The sequence below is a fragment of the Taudactylus pleione genome, unplaced genomic scaffold (assembly GCF_031769625.1).
Source record: "Taudactylus pleione unplaced genomic scaffold, aTauple2 ptg000016l, whole genome shotgun sequence".
In the NCBI taxonomy this organism is placed as follows: domain Eukaryota; kingdom Metazoa; phylum Chordata; class Amphibia; order Anura; family Myobatrachidae; genus Taudactylus; species Taudactylus pleione.
In genome coordinates this window covers 17146991-17164718 of record NW_028284418.1, presented here as the reverse complement: position 1 = coordinate 17164718, position 17728 = coordinate 17146991, and the positions used below count along the sequence as shown (strand labels likewise).

The window sequence follows — 17728 nt, the reverse complement described above, 5'->3', positions numbered from 1 at the left end:
ATGGCCGAGCAGTCTAAGGCGCTGGATTAAGGCTCCAGTCTCTTTGGAGGTGTGGGTGCAAATCTCTCTACTGCCATCTTTATTATACAAAGAGTAGGGCAGTTATTGATGGCAAAGTGATTATTTTTTTCCATTAGATAGGATATTACCCAACTGAATTTGGTTGGTGGAAGATTCCTATAGCTACTCAACAGTTCATCATTGTTACAAGAGACTTCCCAAACGTTTTAAAAATGTTATCTGCTAAGAGTAAAGATGAGCCAAAATTAAGTTGGCATGAAGTAATTAGAAGTAATATCATAACTAATATTTAATTACTGAGTGGTCTTATCATACAATTAGAGATGGAAATGTTGGCAACGTGACTCATTGGTATAAATTGATGGATTTATATTCTGCTTTCTCTATCTTTCCTATCTTTCTGGATTTTAATCTCACAGCTGTCTATCTTAGGCATTTGAATAGTACTTCAAAGTTATTTGGATACATCAGTTGCACTAAATGAAGGAAATTTGAAGACAAATATAATCATTACTTGTTAAATGTACCTGGCTTCTTTTACATTTTAGCTCTGCTTTTCCTGACTTTGGGTAAAGTTTTGAATGACATTCCAGATATGAGAGTAAAAATATTTTAAAGTGTACAGCAGGTTGTAGGATGACAAAGCTATTCAAGCTGCTGGAATCAAATCCCACTGCTGCCATATTTATTCTCCAAGGAGAAGATCCAGTGATATATATCAAAATTTATTCCTAAAGTAGATAAGATATAAAAGAAGCTAAATTTGGTTGGTGGAAGCACACCATAAGCTGTCACATGCAGTAGCTCAAAACAAGTTATCATGGTTTTAATAGTTTTCTCAAACCTTTTTTAGAACTATCTAAAATGTATTGTTGCTCTCAAAAAGTGGCTTTGAATATCTCTGCGAGGTACATTATGCATCTAGCAAGCATCTCAATTTTTGAATATGTCAGTTAAAACAAACAAAACGTAACTGAGAAAATTAAAAAATCAGTTCTCATCAATATTACCAAGTAAAACATGGATGTTTTTACCTTTCATTGAAATCTTGTATTAGCGAATTGTTTATCATTTCATAGACTTTTAACATGACACTTATTTCCAAGTGTCGCTTTAAAACAAAATTAAACATTTAATTTGCAGCAATCTTAATTATATGAAAGATCTGTGAGACAAGAACTCCATGTGTGCCAGTGGTAGCATGGCCGAGCGGTCTAAGGCGCTGGATTTAGGCTCCAGTCTCTTCGGAGGTGTGGGTTCAAATCACACTGCTGCCAATTTTATTTTCCAAAGAATTGATTTTTGATCAGATATTAACCAACTGAAAAAGGTTGGTGATAGTACCCTGCATTAGCCACCAAATTCCCAACAGTTCATCATAGTTGCAACAGTCTTCTCAAACCTTTAAAATAATGATATCTGCTAACAATAAAGATATTCAAATTTTAATTTTGCATGAAGTAATTATGTGCCCTATCAGAACTAATATTTTATTACTTCATGCATCTCAATTTCTTTTGTTATTTCAATGAAAATAAACAAAATGCAGTTCAATAAAAAATCTGAATTTCTCATCGGATTTATGTTTAATAATGAACTTTCTTTTAACCTTTGCTGACATCTTTTCAATTAATACTTTAAAACAAAAAAACCCTTTAATTTTGATGTTCTAGATCTGTGAGCTACCCTAACAACATGCACATGTGGTAGCATGGCCGAGCAGTCTAAGGCGCTGGATTAAGGCTCCAGTCTCTTTGGAGGTGTGGGTGCAAATCTCACTACTGCCATCTTTATTATACAAAGAGTAGGGCAGTTATTGATGGCAAAGTGATTCTTTTTTTCCATTAGATAGGATATTACCCAACTGAAGTTGGTTGGTGGAAGATTCCTATAGCTACTCAACAGTTCATCATTGTTACAAGAGACTTCCCAAACGTTTTAAAAATGTTATCTGCTAAGAGTAAAGATGAGCCAAAATTAAGTTGGCATGAAGTAATTAGAAGTAATATCATAACTAATATTTAATTACTGAGTGGTCTTATCATACAATTAGAGATGGAAATGTTGGCAACGTGACTCATTAATATAAATTGATGGATCTATATTCCGCTTTCTCTATCTTTCCTATCTTTCTGGATTTTAATCTCACAGCTGTCTATCTTAGGCATTTGAATAGTACTTCAAAGTTATTTGGATACATCAGTTGCACTAAATGAAGGAAATTTGAAGACAAATATAATCATTACTTGTTAAATGTACCTGGCTTCTTTTACATTTTATCTCTGCTTTTCCTGACTTTGGGTAAAGTTTTGAATGACATTCCAGATATGAGAGTAAAAATATTTTAAAGTGTACAGCAGGTTGTAGGATGACAAAGCTATTCAAGCTGCTGGAATCAAATCCCACTGCTGCCATATTTATTCTCCAAGGAGAAGATCCAGTGATATATATCAAAATTTATTCCTAAAGTAGATAAGATATAAAAGAAGCTAAATTTGGTTGGTGGAAGCACACCATAAGCTGTCACATGCAGTAGCTCAAAACAAGTTATCATGGTTTTAATAGTTTTCTCAAACCTTTTTTAGAACTATCTAAAATGTATTGTTGCTCTCAAAAAGTGGCTTTGAATATCTCTGCGAGGTACATTATGCATCTAGCAAGCATCTCAATTTTTGAATATGTCAGTTAAAACAAACAAAAAGTAACTGAGAAAATTAAAAAATCAGTTCTCATCAATATTACCAAGTAAAACATGGATGTTTTTACCTTTCATTGAAATCTTGTATTAGCGAATTGTTTATCATTTCATAGACTTTTAACATGACACTTATTTCCAAGTGTCGCTTTAAAACAAAATTAAACATTTAATTTGCAGCAATCTTAATTATATGAAAGATCTGTGAGACAAGAACTCCATGTGTGCCAGTGGTAGCATGGCCGAGCGGTCTAAGGCGCTGGATTTAGGCTCCAGTCTCTTCGGAGGTGTGGGTTCAAATCACACTGCTGCCAATTTTATTTTCCAAAGAATTGATTTTTGATCAGATATTAACCAACTGAAAAAGGTTGGTGATAGTACCCTGCATTAGCCACCAAGTTCCCAACAGTTCATCATAGTTGCAACAGTCTTCTCAAACCTTTAAAATAATGATATCTGCTAACAATAAAGATATTCAAATTTTAATTTTGCATGAAGTAATTATGTGCCCTATCAGAACTAATATTTTATTACTTCATGCATCTCAATTTCTTTTGTTATTTCAATGAAAATAAACAAAATGCAATTCTATAAAAAATCTGAATTTCTCATCGGATTTATGTTTAATAATGAACTTTCTTTTAACTTTTGCTGACATCTTTTCAATTAATACTTTAAAACAAAAAAAACCTTTTATTTTGATGTTCTAGATCTGTGAGCTACCCTAACAACATGCACATGTGGTAGCATGGCCGAGCAGTCTAAGGCGCTGGATTAAGGCTCCAGTCTCTTTGGAGGTGTGGGTGCAAATCTCACTACTGCCATCTTTATTATACAAAGAGTAGGGCAGTTATTGATGGCAAAGTGATTCTTTTTTTCCATTAGATAGGATATTACCCAACTGAATTTGGTTGGTGGAAGATTCCTATAGCTACTCAACAGTTCATCACTGTTACAAGAGACTTCCCAAACGTTTTAAAAATGTTATCTGCTAAGAGTAAAGATGAGCCAAAATTAAGTTGGCATGAAGTAATTAGAAGTAATATCATAACTAATATTTAATTACTGAGTGGTCTTATCATACAATTAGAGATGGAAATGTTGGCAACGTGACTCATTGGTATAAATTGATGGATTTATATTCTGCTTTCTCTATCTTTCCTATCTTTCTGGATTTTAATCTCACAGCTGTCTATCTTAGGCATTTGAATAGTACTTCAAAGTTATTTGGATACATCAGTTGCACTAAATGAAGGAAATTTGAAGACAAATATAATCATTACTTGTTAAATGTACCTGGCTTCTTTACATTTTATCTCTGCTTTTCCTGACTTTGGGTAAAGTTTTGAATGACATTCCAGATATGAGAGTAAAAATATTTTAAAGTGTACAGCAGGTTGTAGGATGACAAAGCTATTCAAGCTGCTGGAATCAAATCCCACTGCTGCCATATTTATTCTCCAAGGAGAAGATCCAGTGATATATATCAAAATTTATTCCTAAAGTAGATAAGATATAAAAGAAGCTAAATTTGGTTGGTGGAAGCACACCATAAGCTGTCACATGCAGTAGCTCAAAACAAGTTATCATGGTTTTAATAGTTTTCTCAAACCTTTTTTAGAACTATCTAAAATGTATTGTTGCTCTCAAAAAGTGGCTTTGAATATCTCTGCGAGGTACATTATGCATCTAGCAAGCATCTCAATTTTTGAATATGTCAGTTAAAACAAACAAAACGTAACTGAGAAAATTAAAAAATCAGTTCTCATCAATATTACCAAGTAAAACATGGATGTTTTTACCTTTCATTGAAATCTTGTATTAGCGAATTGTTTATCATTTCATAGACTTTTAACATGACACTTATTTCCAAGTGTCGCTTTAAAACAAAATTAAACATTTAATTTGCAGCAATCTTAATTATATGAAAGATCTGTGAGACAAGAACTCCATGTGTGCCAGTGGTAGCATGGCCGAGCGGTCTAAGGCGCTGGATTTAGGCTCCAGTCTCTTCGGAGGTGTGGGTTCAAATCACACTGCTGCCAATTTTATTTTCCAAAGAATTGATTTTTGATCAGATATTAACCAACTGAAAAAGGTTGGTGATAGTACCCTGCATTAGCCACCAAGTTCCCAACAGTTCATCATAGTTGCAACAGTCTTCTCAAACCTTTAAAATAATGATATCTGCTAACAATAAAGATATTCAAATTTTAATTTTGCATGAAGTAATTATGTGCCCTATCAGAACTAATATTTTATTACTTCATGCATCTCAATTTCTTTTGTTATTTCAATGAAAATAAACAAAATGCAGTTCAATAAAAAATCTGAATTTCTCATCGGATTTATGTTTAATAATGAACTTTCTTTTAACCTTTGCTGACATCTTTTCAATTAATACTTTAAAACAAAAAAACCCTTTAATTTTGATGTTCTAGATCTGTGAGCTACCCTAACAACATGCACATGTGGTAGCATGGCCGAGCAGTCTAAGGCGCTGGATTAAGGCTCCAGTCTCTTTGGAGGTGTGGGTGCAAATCTCACTACTGCCATCTTTATTATACAAAGAGTAGGGCAGTTATTGATGGCAAAGTGATTCTTTTTTTCCATTAGATAGGATATTACCCAACTGAAGTTGGTTGGTGGAAGATTCCTATAGCTACTCAACAGTTCATCATTGTTACAAGAGACTTCCCAAACGTTTTAAAAATGTTATCTGCTAAGAGTAAAGATGAGCCAAAATTAAGTTGGCATGAAGTAATTAGAAGTAATATCATAACTAATATTTAATTACTGAGTGGTCTTATCATACAATTAGAGATGGAAATGTTGGCAACGTGACTCATTAATATAAATTGATGGATCTATATTCCGCTTTCTCTATCTTTCCTATCTTTCTGGATTTTAATCTCACAGCTGTCTATCTTAGGCATTTGAATAGTACTTCAAAGTTATTTGGATACATCAGTTGCACTAAATGAAGGAAATTTGAAGACAAATATAATCATTACTTGTTAAATGTACCTGGCTTCTTTTACATTTTATCTCTGCTTTTCCTGACTTTGGGTAAAGTTTTGAATGACATTCCAGATATGAGAGTAAAAATATTTTAAAGTGTACAGCAGGTTGTAGGATGACAAAGCTATTCAAGCTGCTGGAATCAAATCCCACTGCTGCCATATTTATTCTCCAAGGAGAAGATCCAGTGATATATATCAAAATTTATTCCTAAAGTAGATAAGATATAAAAGAAGCTAAATTTGGTTGGTGGAAGCACACCATAAGCTGTCACATGCAGTAGCTCAAAACAAGTTATCATGGTTTTAATAGTTTTCTCAAACCTTTTTTAGAACTATCTAAAATGTATTGTTGCTCTCAAAAAGTGGCTTTGAATATCTCTGCGAGGTACATTATGCATCTAGCAAGCATCTCAATTTTTGAATATGTCAGTTAAAACAAACAAAAAGTAACTGAGAAAATTAAAAAATCAGTTCTCATCAATATTACCAAGTAAAACATGGATGTTTTTACCTTTCATTGAAATCTTGTATTAGCGAATTGTTTATCATTTCATAGACTTTTAACATGACACTTATTTCCAAGTGTCGCTTTAAAACAAAATTAAACATTTAATTTGCAGCAATCTTAATTATATGAAAGATCTGTGAGACAAGAACTCCATGTGTGCCAGTGGTAGCATGGCCGAGCGGTCTAAGGCGCTGGATTTAGGCTCCAGTCTCTTCGGAGGTGTGGGTTCAAATCACACTGCTGCCAATTTTATTTTCCAAAGAATTGATTTTTGATCAGATATTAACCAACTGAAAAAGGTTGGTGATAGTACCCTGCATTAGCCACCAAGTTCCCAACAGTTCATCATAGTTGCAACAGTCTTCTCAAACCTTTAAAATAATGATATCTGCTAACAATAAAGATATTCAAATTTTAATTTTGCATGAAGTAATTATGTGCCCTATCAGAACTAATATTTTATTACTTCATGCATCTCAATTTCTTTTGTTATTTCAATGAAAATAAACAAAATGCAATTCTATAAAAAATCTGAATTTCTCATCGGATTTATGTTTAATAATGAACTTTCTTTTAACTTTTGCTGACATCTTTTCAATTAATACTTTAAAACAAAAAAAAACTTTTATTTTGATGTTCTAGATCTGTGAGCTACCCTAACAACATGCACATGTGGTAGCATGGCCGAGCAGTCTAAGGCGCTGGATTAAGGCTCCAGTCTCTTTGGAGGTGTGGGTGCAAATCTCACTACTGCCATCTTTATTATACAAAGAGTAGGGCAGTTATTGATGGCAAAGTGATTCTTTTTTTCCATTAGATAGGATATTACCCAACTGAATTTGGTTGGTGGAAGATTCCTATAGCTACTCAACAGTTCATCACTGTTACAAGAGACTTCCCAAACGTTTTAAAAATGTTATCTGCTAAGAGTAAAGATGAGCCAAAATTAAGTTGGCATGAAGTAATTAGAAGTAATATCATAACTAATATTTAATTACTGAGTGGTCTTATCATACAATTAGAGATGGAAATGTTGGCAACGTGACTCATTGGTATAAATTGATGGATTTATATTCTGCTTTCTCTATCTTTCCTATCTTTCTGGATTTTAATCTCACAGCTGTCTATCTTAGGCATTTGAATAGTACTTCAAAGTTATTTGGATACATCAGTTGCACTAAATGAAGGAAATTTGAAGACAAATATAATCATTACTTGTTAAATGTACCTGGCTTCTTTACATTTTATCTCTGCTTTTCCTGACTTTGGGTAAAGTTTTGAATGACATTCCAGATATGAGAGTAAAAATATTTTAAAGTGTACAGCAGGTTGTAGGATGACAAAGCTATTCAAGCTGCTGGAATCAAATCCCACTGCTGCCATATTTATTCTCCAAGGAGAAGATCCAGTGATATATATCAAAATTTATTCCTAAAGTAGATAAGATATAAAAGAAGCTAAATTTGGTTGGTGGAAGCACACCATAAGCTGTCACATGCAGTAGCTCAAAACAAGTTATCATGGTTTTAATAGTTTTCTCAAACCTTTTTTAGAACTATCTAAAATGTATTGTTGCTCTCAAAAAGTGGCTTTGAATATCTCTGCGAGGTACATTATGCATCTAGCAAGCATCTCAATTTTTGAATATGTCAGTTAAAACAAACAAAACGTAACTGAGAAAATTAAAAAATCAGTTCTCATCAATATTACCAAGTAAAACATGGATGTTTTTACCTTTCATTGAAATCTTGTATTAGCGAATTGTTTATCATTTCATAGACTTTTAACATGACACTTATTTCCAAGTGTCGCTTTAAAACAAAATTAAACATTTAATTTGCAGCAATCTTAATTATATGAAAGATCTGTGAGACAAGAACTCCATGTGTGCCAGTGGTAGCATGGCCGAGCGGTCTAAGGCGCTGGATTTAGGCTCCAGTCTCTTCGGAGGTGTGGGTTCAAATCACACTGCTGCCAATTTTATTTTCCAAAGAATTGATTTTTGATCAGATATTAACCAACTGAAAAAGGTTGGTGATAGTACCCTGCATTAGCCACCAAGTTCCCAACAGTTCATCATAGTTGCAACAGTCTTCTCAAACCTTTAAAATAATGATATCTGCTAACAATAAAGATATTCAAATTTTAATTTTGCATGAAGTAATTATGTGCCCTATCAGAACTAATATTTTATTACTTCATGCATCTCAATTTCTTTTGTTATTTCAATGAAAATAAACAAAATGCAGTTCAATAAAAAATCTGAATTTCTCATCGGATTTATGTTTAATAATGAACTTTCTTTTAACCTTTGCTGACATCTTTTCAATTAATACTTTAAAACAAAAAAACCCTTTAATTTTGATGTTCTAGATCTGTGAGCTACCCTAACAACATGCACATGTGGTAGCATGGCCGAGCAGTCTAAGGCGCTGGATTAAGGCTCCAGTCTCTTTGGAGGTGTGGGTGCAAATCTCACTACTGCCATCTTTATTATACAAAGAGTAGGGCAGTTATTGATAGCAAAGTGATTCTTTTTTTCCATTAGATAGGATATTACCCAACTGAAGTTGGTTGGTGGAAGATTCCTATAGCTACTCAACAGTTCATCATTGTTACAAGAGACTTCCCAAACGTTTTAAAAATGTTATCTGCTAAGAGTAAAGATGAGCCAAAATTAAGTTGGCATGAAGTAATTAGAAGTAATATCATAACTAATATTTAATTACTGAGTGGTCTTATCATACAATTAGAGATGGAAATGTTGGCAACGTGACTCATTAATATAAATTGATGGATCTATATTCCGCTTTCTCTATCTTTCCTATCTTTCTGGTTTTTAATCTCACAGCTGTCTATCTTAGGCATTTGAATAGTACTTCAAAGTTATTTGGATACATCAGTTGCACTAAATGAAGGAAATTTGAAGACAAATATAATCATTACTTGTTAAATGTACCTGGCTTCTTTTACATTTTATCTCTGCTTTTCCTGACTTTGGGTAAAGTTTTGAATGACATTCCAGATATGAGAGTAAAAATATTTTAAAGTGTACAGCAGGTTGTAGGATGACAAAGCTATTCAAGCTGCTGGAATCAAATCCCACTGCTGCCATATTTATTCTCCAAGGAGAAGATCCAGTGATATATATCAAAATTTATTCCTAAAGTAGATAAGATATAAAAGAAGCTAAATTTGGTTGGTGGAAGCACACCATAAGCTGTCACATGCAGTAGCTCAAAACAAGTTATCATGGTTTTAATAGTTTTCTCAAACCTTTTTTAGAACTATCTAAAATGTATTGTTGCTCTCAAAAAGTGGCTTTGAATATCTCTGCGAGGTACATTATGCATCTAGCAAGCATCTCAATTTTTGAATATGTCAGTTAAAACAAACAAAAAGTAACTGAGAAAATTAAAAAATCAGTTCTCATCAATATTACCAAGTAAAACATGGATGTTTTTACCTTTCATTGAAATCTTGTATTAGCGAATTGTTTATCATTTCATAGACTTTTAACATGACACTTATTTCCAAGTGTCGCTTTAAAACAAAATTAAACATTTAATTTGCAGCAATCTTAATTATATGAAAGATCTGTGAGACAAGAACTCCATGTGTGCCAGTGGTAGCATGGCCGAGCGGTCTAAGGCGCTGGATTTAGGCTCCAGTCTCTTCGGAGGTGTGGGTTCAAATCACACTGCTGCCAATTTTATTTTCCAAAGAATTGATTTTTGATCAGATATTAACCAACTGAAAAAGGTTGGTGATAGTACCCTGCATTAGCCACCAAGTTCCCAACAGTTCATCATAGTTGCAACAGTCTTCTCAAACCTTTAAAATAATGATATCTGCTAACAATAAAGATATTCAAATTTTAATTTTGCATGAAGTAATTATGTGCCCTATCAGAACTAATATTTTATTACTTCATGCATCTCAATTTCTTTTGTTATTTCAATGAAAATAAACAAAATGCAATTCTATAAAAAATCTGAATTTCTCATCGGATTTATGTTTAATAATGAACTTTCTTTTAACTTTTGCTGACATCTTTTCAATTAATACTTTAAAACAAAAAAAACCTTTTATTTTGATGTTCTAGATCTGTGAGCTACCCTAACAACATGCACATGTGGTAGCATGGCCGAGCAGTCTAAGGCGCTGGATTAAGGCTCCAGTCTCTTTGGAGGTGTGGGTGCAAATCTCACTACTGCCATCTTTATTATACAAAGAGTAGGGCAGTTATTGATGGCAAAGTGATTCTTTTTTTCCATTAGATAGGATATTACCCAACTGAATTTGGTTGGTGGAAGATTCCTATAGCTACTCAACAGTTCATCACTGTTACAAGAGACTTCCCAAATGTTTTAAAAATGTTATCTGCTAAGAGTAAAGATGAGCCAAAATTAAGTTGGCATGAAGTAATTAGAAGTAATATCATAACTAATATTTAATTACTGAGTGGTCTTATCATACAATTAGAGATGGAAATGTTGGCAACGTGACTCATTGGTATAAATTGATGGATTTATATTCTGCTTTCTCTATCTTTCCTATCTTTCTGGATTTTAATCTCACAGCTGTCTATCTTAGGCATTTGAATAGTACTTCAAAGTTATTTGGATACATCAGTTGCACTAAATGAAGGAAATTTGAAGACAAATATAATCATTACTTGTTAAATGTACCTGGCTTCTTTTACATTTTATCTCTGCTTTTCCTGACTTTGGGTAAAGTTTTGAATGACATTCCAGATATGAGAGTAAAAATATTTTAAAGTGTACAGCAGGTTGTAGGATGACAAAGCTATTCAAGCTGCTGGAATCAAATCCCACTGCTGCCATATTTATTCTCCAAGGAGAAGATCCAGTGATATATATCAAAATTTATTCCTAAAGTAGATAAGATATAAAAGAAGCTAAATTTGGTTGGTGGAAGCACACCATAAGCTGTCACATGCAGTAGCTCAAAACAAGTTATCATGGTTTTAATAGTTTTCTCAAACCTTTTTTAGAACTATCTAAAATGTATTGTTGCTCTCAAAAAGTGGCTTTGAATATCTCTGCGAGGTACATTATGCATCTAGCAAGCATCTCAATTTTTGAATATGTCAGTTAAAACAAACAAAAAGTAACTGAGAAAATTAAAAAATCAGTTCTCATCAATATTACCAAGTAAAACATGGATGTTTTTACCTTTCATTGAAATCTTGTATTAGCGAATTGTTTATCATTTCATAGACTTTTAACATGACACTTATTTCCAAGTGTCGCTTTAAAACAAAATTAAACATTTAATTTGCAGCAATCTTAATTATATGAAAGATCTGTGAGACAAGAAGTCCATGTGTGCCAGTGGTAGCATGGCCGAGCGGTCTAAGGCGCTGGATTTAGGCTCCAGTCTCTTCGGAGGTGTGGGTTCAAATCACACTGCTGCCAATTTTATTTTCCAAAGAATTGATTTTTGATCAGATATTAACCAACTGAAAAAGGTTGGTGATAGTACCCTGCATTAGCCACCAAGTTCCCAACAGTTCATCATAGTTGCAACAGTCTTCTCAAACCTTTAAAATAATGATATCTGCTAACAATAAAGATATTCAAATTTTAATTTTGCATGAAGTAATTATGTGCCCTATCAGAACTAATATTTTATTACTTCATGCATCTCAATTTCTTTTGTTATTTCAATGAAAATAAACAAAATGCAGTTCAATAAAAAATCTGAATTTCTCATCGGATTTATGTTTAATAATGAACTTTCTTTTAACCTTTGCTGACATCTTTTCAATTAATACTTTAAAACAAAAAAACCCTTTAATTTTGATGTTCTAGATCTGTGAGCTACCCTAACAACATGCACATGTGGTAGCATGGCCGAGCAGTCTAAGGCGCTGGATTAAGGCTCCAGTCTCTTTGGAGGTGTGGGTGCAAATCTCACTACTGCCATCTTTATTATACAAAGAGTAGGGCAGTTATTGATGGCAAAGTGATTCTTTTTTTCCATTAGATAGGATATTACCCAACTGAAGTTGGTTGGTGGAAGATTCCTATAGCTACTCAACAGTTCATCATTGTTACAAGAGACTTCCCAAACGTTTTAAAAATGTTATCTGCTAAGAGTAAAGATGAGCCAAAATTAAGTTGGCATGAAGTAATTAGAAGTAATATCATAACTAATATTTAATTACTGAGTGGTCTTATCATACAATTAGAGATGGAAATGTTGGCAACGTGACTCATTAATATAAATTGATGGATCTATATTCCGCTTTCTCTATCTTTCCTATCTTTCTGGATTTTAATCTCACAGCTGTCTATCTTAGGCATTTGAATAGTACTTCAAAGTTATTTGGATACATCAGTTGCACTAAATGAAGGAAATTTGAAGACAAATATAATCATTACTTGTTAAATGTACCTGGCTTCTTTTACATTTTATCTCTGCTTTTCCTGACTTTGGGTAAAGTTTTGAATGACATTCCAGATATGAGAGTAAAAATATTTTAAAGTGTACAGCAGGTTGTAGGATGACAAAGCTATTCAAGCTGCTGGAATCAAATCCCACTGCTGCCATATTTATTCTCCAAGGAGAAGATCCAGTGATATATATCAAAATTTATTCCTAAAGTAGATAAGATATAAAAGAAGCTAAATTTGGTTGGTGGAAGCACACCATAAGCTGTCACATGCAGTAGCTCAAAACAAGTTATCATGGTTTTAATAGTTTTCTCAAACCTTTTTTAGAACTATCTAAAATGTATTGTTGCTCTCAAAAAGTGGCTTTGAATATCTCTGCGAGGTACATTATGCATCTAGCAAGCATCTCAATTTTTGAATATGTCAGTTAAAACAAACAAAAAGTAACTGAGAAAATTAAAAAATCAGTTCTCATCAATATTACCAAGTAAAACATGGATGTTTTTACCTTTCATTGAAATCTTGTATTAGCGAATTGTTTATCATTTCATAGACTTTTAACATGACACTTATTTCCAAGTGTCGCTTTAAAACAAAATTAAACATTTAATTTGCAGCAATCTTAATTATATGAAAGATCTGTGAGACAAGAACTCCATGTGTGCCAGTGGTAGCATGGCTGAGCGGTCTAAGGCGCTGGATTTAGGCTCTAGTCTCTTCGGAGGTGTGGGTTCAAATCACACTGCTGCCAATTTTATTTTCCAAAGAATTGATTTTTGATCAGATATTAACCAACTGAAAAAGGTTGGTGATAGTACCCTGCATTAGCCACCAAGTTCCCAACAGTTCATCATAGTTGCAACAGTCTTCTCAAACCTTTAAAATAATGATATCTGCTAACAATAAAGATATTCAAATTTTAATTTTGCATGAAGTAATTATGTGCCCTATCAGAACTAATATTTTATTACTTCATGCATCTCAATTTCTTTTGTTATTTCAATGAAAATAAACAAAATGCAATTCTATAAAAAATCTGAATTTCTCATCGGATTTATGTTTAATAATGAACTTTCTTTTAACTTTTGCTGACATCTTTTCAATTAATACTTTAAAACAAAAAAAACCTTTTATTTTGATGTTCTAGATCTGTGAGCTACCCTAACAACATGCACATGTGGTAGCATGGCCGAGCAGTCTAAGGCGCTGGATTAAGGCTCCAGTCTCTTTGGAGGTGTGGGTGCAAATCTCACTACTGCCATCTTTATTATACAAAGAGTAGGGCAGTTATTGATGGCAAAGTGATTCTTTTTTTCCATTAGATAGGATATTACCCAACTGAATTTGGTTGGTGGAAGATTCCTATAGCTACTCAACAGTTCATCACTGTTACAAGAGACTTCCCAAACGTTTTAAAAATGTTATCTGCTAAGAGTAAAGATGAGCCAAAATTAAGTTGGCATGAAGCAATTAGAAGTAATATCATAACTAATATTTAATTACTGAGTGGTCTTATCATACAATTAGAGATGGAAATGTTGGCAACGTGACTCATTGGTATAAATTGATGGATTTATATTCTGCTTTCTCTATCTTTCCTATCTTTCTGGATTTTAATCTCACAGCTGTCTATCTTAGGCATTTGAATAGTACTTCAAAGTTATTTGGATACATCAGTTGCACTAAATGAAGGAAATTTGAAGACAAATATAATCATTACTTGTTAAATGTACCTGGCTTCTTTTACATTTTATCTCTGCTTTTCCTGACTTTGGGTAAAGTTTTGAATGACATTCCAGATATGAGAGTAAAAATATTTTAAAGTGTACAGCAGGTTGTAGGATGACAAAGCTATTCAAGCTGCTGGAATCAAATCCCACTGCTGCCATATTTATTCTCCAAGGAGAAGATCCAGTGATATATATCAAAATTTATTCCTAAAGTAGATAAGATATAAAAGAAGCTAAATTTGGTTGGTGGAAGCACACCATAAGCTGTCACATGCAGTAGCTCAAAACAAGTTATCATGGTTTTAATAGTTTTCTCAAACCTTTTTTAGAACTATCTAAAATGTATTGTTGCTCTCAAAAAGTGGCTTTGAATATCTCTGCGAGGTACATTATGCATCTAGCAAGCATCTCAATTTTTGAATATGTCAGTTAAAACAAACAAAAAGTAACTGAGAAAATTAAAAAATCAGTTCTCATCAATATTACCAAGTAAAACATGGATGTTTTTACCTTTCATTGAAATCTTGTATTAGCGAATTGTTTATCATTTCATAGACTTTTAACATGACACTTATTTCCAAGTGTCGCTTTAAAACAAAATTAAACATTTAATTTGCAGCAATCTTAATTATATGAAAGATCTGTGAGACAAGAACTCCATGTGTGCCAGTGGTAGCATGGCCGAGCGGTCTAAGGCGCTGGATTTAGGCTCCAGTCTCTTCGGAGGTGTGGGTTCAAATCACACTGCTGCCAATTTTATTTTCCAAAGAATTGATTTTTGATCAGATATTAACCAACTGAAAAAGGTTGGTGATAGTACCCTGCATTAGCCACCAAGTTCCCAACAGTTCATCATAGTTGCAACAGTCTTCTCAAACCTTTAAAATAATGATATCTGCTAACAATAAAGATATTCAAATTTTAATTTTGCATGAAGTAATTATGTGCCCTATCAGAACTAATATTTTATTACTTCATGCATCTCAATTTCTTTTGTTATTTCAATGAAAATAAACAAAATGCAGTTCAATAAAAAATCTGAATTTCTCATCGGATTTATGTTTAATAATGAACTTTCTTTTAACCTTTGCTGACATCTTTTCAATTAATACTTTAAAACAAAAAAACCCTTTAATTTTGATGTTCTAGATCTGTGAGCTACCCTAACAACATGCACATGTGGTAGCATGGCCGAGCAGTCTAAGGCGCTGGATTAAGGCTCCAGTCTCTTTGGAGGTGTGGGTGCAAATCTCACTACTGCCATCTTTATTATACAAAGAGTAGGGCAGTTATTGATGGCAAAGTGATTCTTTTTTTCCATTAGATAGGATATTACCCAACTGAAGTTGGTTGGTGGAAGATTCCTATAGCTACTCAACAGTTCATCATTGTTACAAGAGACTTCCCAAACGTTTTAAAAATGTTATCTGCTAAGAGTAAAGATGAGCCAAAATTAAGTTGGCATGAAGTAATTAGAAGTAATATCATAACTAATATTTAATTACTGAGTGGTCTTATCATACAATTAGAGATGGAAATGTTGGCAACGTGACTCATTAATATAAATTGATGGATCTATATTCCGCTTTCTCTATCTTTCCTATCTTTCTGGATTTTAATCTCACAGCTGTCTATCTTAGGCATTTGAATAGTACTTCAAAGTTATTTGGATACATCAGTTGCACTAAATGAAGGAAATTTGAAGACAAATATAATCATTACTTGTTAAATGTACCTGGCTTCTTTTACATTTTATCTCTGCTTTTCCTGACTTTGGGTAAAGTTTTGAATGACATTCCAGATATGAGAGTAAAAATATTTTAAAGTGTACAGCAGGTTGTAGGATGACAAAGCTATTCAAGCTGCTGGAACCAAATCCCACTGCTGCCATATTTATTCTCCAAGGAGAAGATCCAGTGATATATATCAAAATTTATTCCTAAAGTAGATAAGATATAAAAGAAGCTAAATTTGGTTGGTGGAAGCACACCATAAGCTGTCACATGCAGTAGCTCAAAACAAGTTATCATGGTTTTAATAGTTTTCTCAAACCTTTTTTAGAACTATCTAAAATGTATTGTTGCTCTCAAAAAGTGGCTTTGAATATCTCTGCGAGGTACATTATGCATCTAGCAAGCATCTCAATTTTTGAATATGTCAGTTAAAACAAACAAAAAGTAACTGAGAAAATTAAAAAATCAGTTCTCATCAATATTACCAAGTAAAACATGGATGTTTTTACCTTTCATTGAAATCTTGTATTAGCGAATTGTTTATCATTTCATAGACTTTTAACATGACACTTATTTCCAAGTGTCGCTTTAAAACAAAATTAAACATTTAATTTGCAGCAATCTTAATTATATGAAAGATCTGTGAGACAAGAACTCCATGTGTGCCGGTGGTAGCATGGCCGAGTGGTCTAAGGCGCTGGATTTAGGCTCCAGTCTCTTCGGAGGTGTGGGTTCAAATCACACTGCTGCCAATTTTATTTTCCAAAGAATTGATTTTTGATCAGATATTAACCAACTGAAAAAGGTTGGTGATAGTACCCTGCATTAGCCACCAAGTTCCCAACAGTTCATCATAGTTGCAACAGTCTTCTCAAACCTTTAAAATAATGATATCTGCTAACAATAAAGATATTCAAATTTTAATTTTGCATGAAGTAATTATGTGCCCTATCAGAACTAATATTTTATTACTTCATGCATCTCAATTTCTTTTGTTATTTCAATGAAAATAAACAAAATGCAGTTCAATAAAAAATCTGAATTTCTCATCGGATTTATGTTTAATAATGAACTTTCTTTTAACCTTTGCTGACATCTTTTCAATTAATACTTTAAAACAAAAAAACCCTTTAATTTTGATGTTCTAGATCTGTGAGCTACCCTAACAACATGCACATGTGGTAGCATGGCCGAGCAGTCTAAGGCGCTGGATTAAGGCTCCAGTTTCTTTGTAGGTGTGGGTGCAAATCTTACTACTGCCATCTTTATTATACAAAGAGTAGGGCAGTTATTGATGGCAAAGTGATTCTTTTTTTCCATTAGATAGGATATTACCCAACTGAAATTGGTTGGTGGAAGATTCCTATAGCTACTCAACAGTTCATCACTGTTACAAGAGACTTCCCAAATGTTTTAAAAATTTTATCTGCTAAGAGTAAAGATGAGCCAAAATTAAGTTGGCATGAAGTAATTAGAAGTAATATCATAACTAATATTTAATTACTGAGTGGTCTTATCATACAATTAGAGATGGAAATGTTGGCAACGTGACTCATTGGTATAAATTGATGGATTTATATTCTGCTTTCTCTATCT

At 33.0% G+C, this 17728-nt stretch overlaps 9 non-coding genes across 9 annotated transcripts; all 9 read left to right on the top strand.

Moving 5' to 3' along the window:
• The first annotated feature begins 1216 nt into the window (after positions 1-1216).
• Positions 1217-1298, top strand: TRNAL-UAG (transfer RNA leucine (anticodon UAG)). The gene has a single exon. It is a non-coding gene; the product is annotated as a tRNA-Leu (tRNA).
• Positions 1299-2948: 1650 nt separating this feature from the next.
• Positions 2949-3030, top strand: TRNAL-UAG (transfer RNA leucine (anticodon UAG)). The gene has a single exon. It is a non-coding gene; the product is annotated as a tRNA-Leu (tRNA).
• A 1649-nt stretch (positions 3031-4679) lies between these two features.
• Positions 4680-4761, top strand: TRNAL-UAG (transfer RNA leucine (anticodon UAG)). Its single transcript has one exon. It is a non-coding gene; the product is annotated as a tRNA-Leu (tRNA).
• Positions 4762-6411: 1650 nt separating this feature from the next.
• Positions 6412-6493, top strand: TRNAL-UAG (transfer RNA leucine (anticodon UAG)). Its single transcript has one exon. It is a non-coding gene; the product is annotated as a tRNA-Leu (tRNA).
• A 1649-nt stretch (positions 6494-8142) lies between these two features.
• Positions 8143-8224, top strand: TRNAL-UAG (transfer RNA leucine (anticodon UAG)). The gene has a single exon. It is a non-coding gene; the product is annotated as a tRNA-Leu (tRNA).
• Positions 8225-9874: 1650 nt separating this feature from the next.
• On the top strand, positions 9875-9956 carry TRNAL-UAG (transfer RNA leucine (anticodon UAG)). The gene has a single exon. It is a non-coding gene; the product is annotated as a tRNA-Leu (tRNA).
• A 1650-nt stretch (positions 9957-11606) lies between these two features.
• TRNAL-UAG (transfer RNA leucine (anticodon UAG)) lies at positions 11607-11688 on the top strand. The gene has a single exon. It is a non-coding gene; the product is annotated as a tRNA-Leu (tRNA).
• Positions 11689-15070: 3382 nt separating this feature from the next.
• On the top strand, positions 15071-15152 carry TRNAL-UAG (transfer RNA leucine (anticodon UAG)). The gene has a single exon. It is a non-coding gene; the product is annotated as a tRNA-Leu (tRNA).
• A 1650-nt stretch (positions 15153-16802) lies between these two features.
• Positions 16803-16884, top strand: TRNAL-UAG (transfer RNA leucine (anticodon UAG)). Its single transcript has one exon. It is a non-coding gene; the product is annotated as a tRNA-Leu (tRNA).
• The last annotated feature ends 844 nt before the right edge of the window (positions 16885-17728 follow it).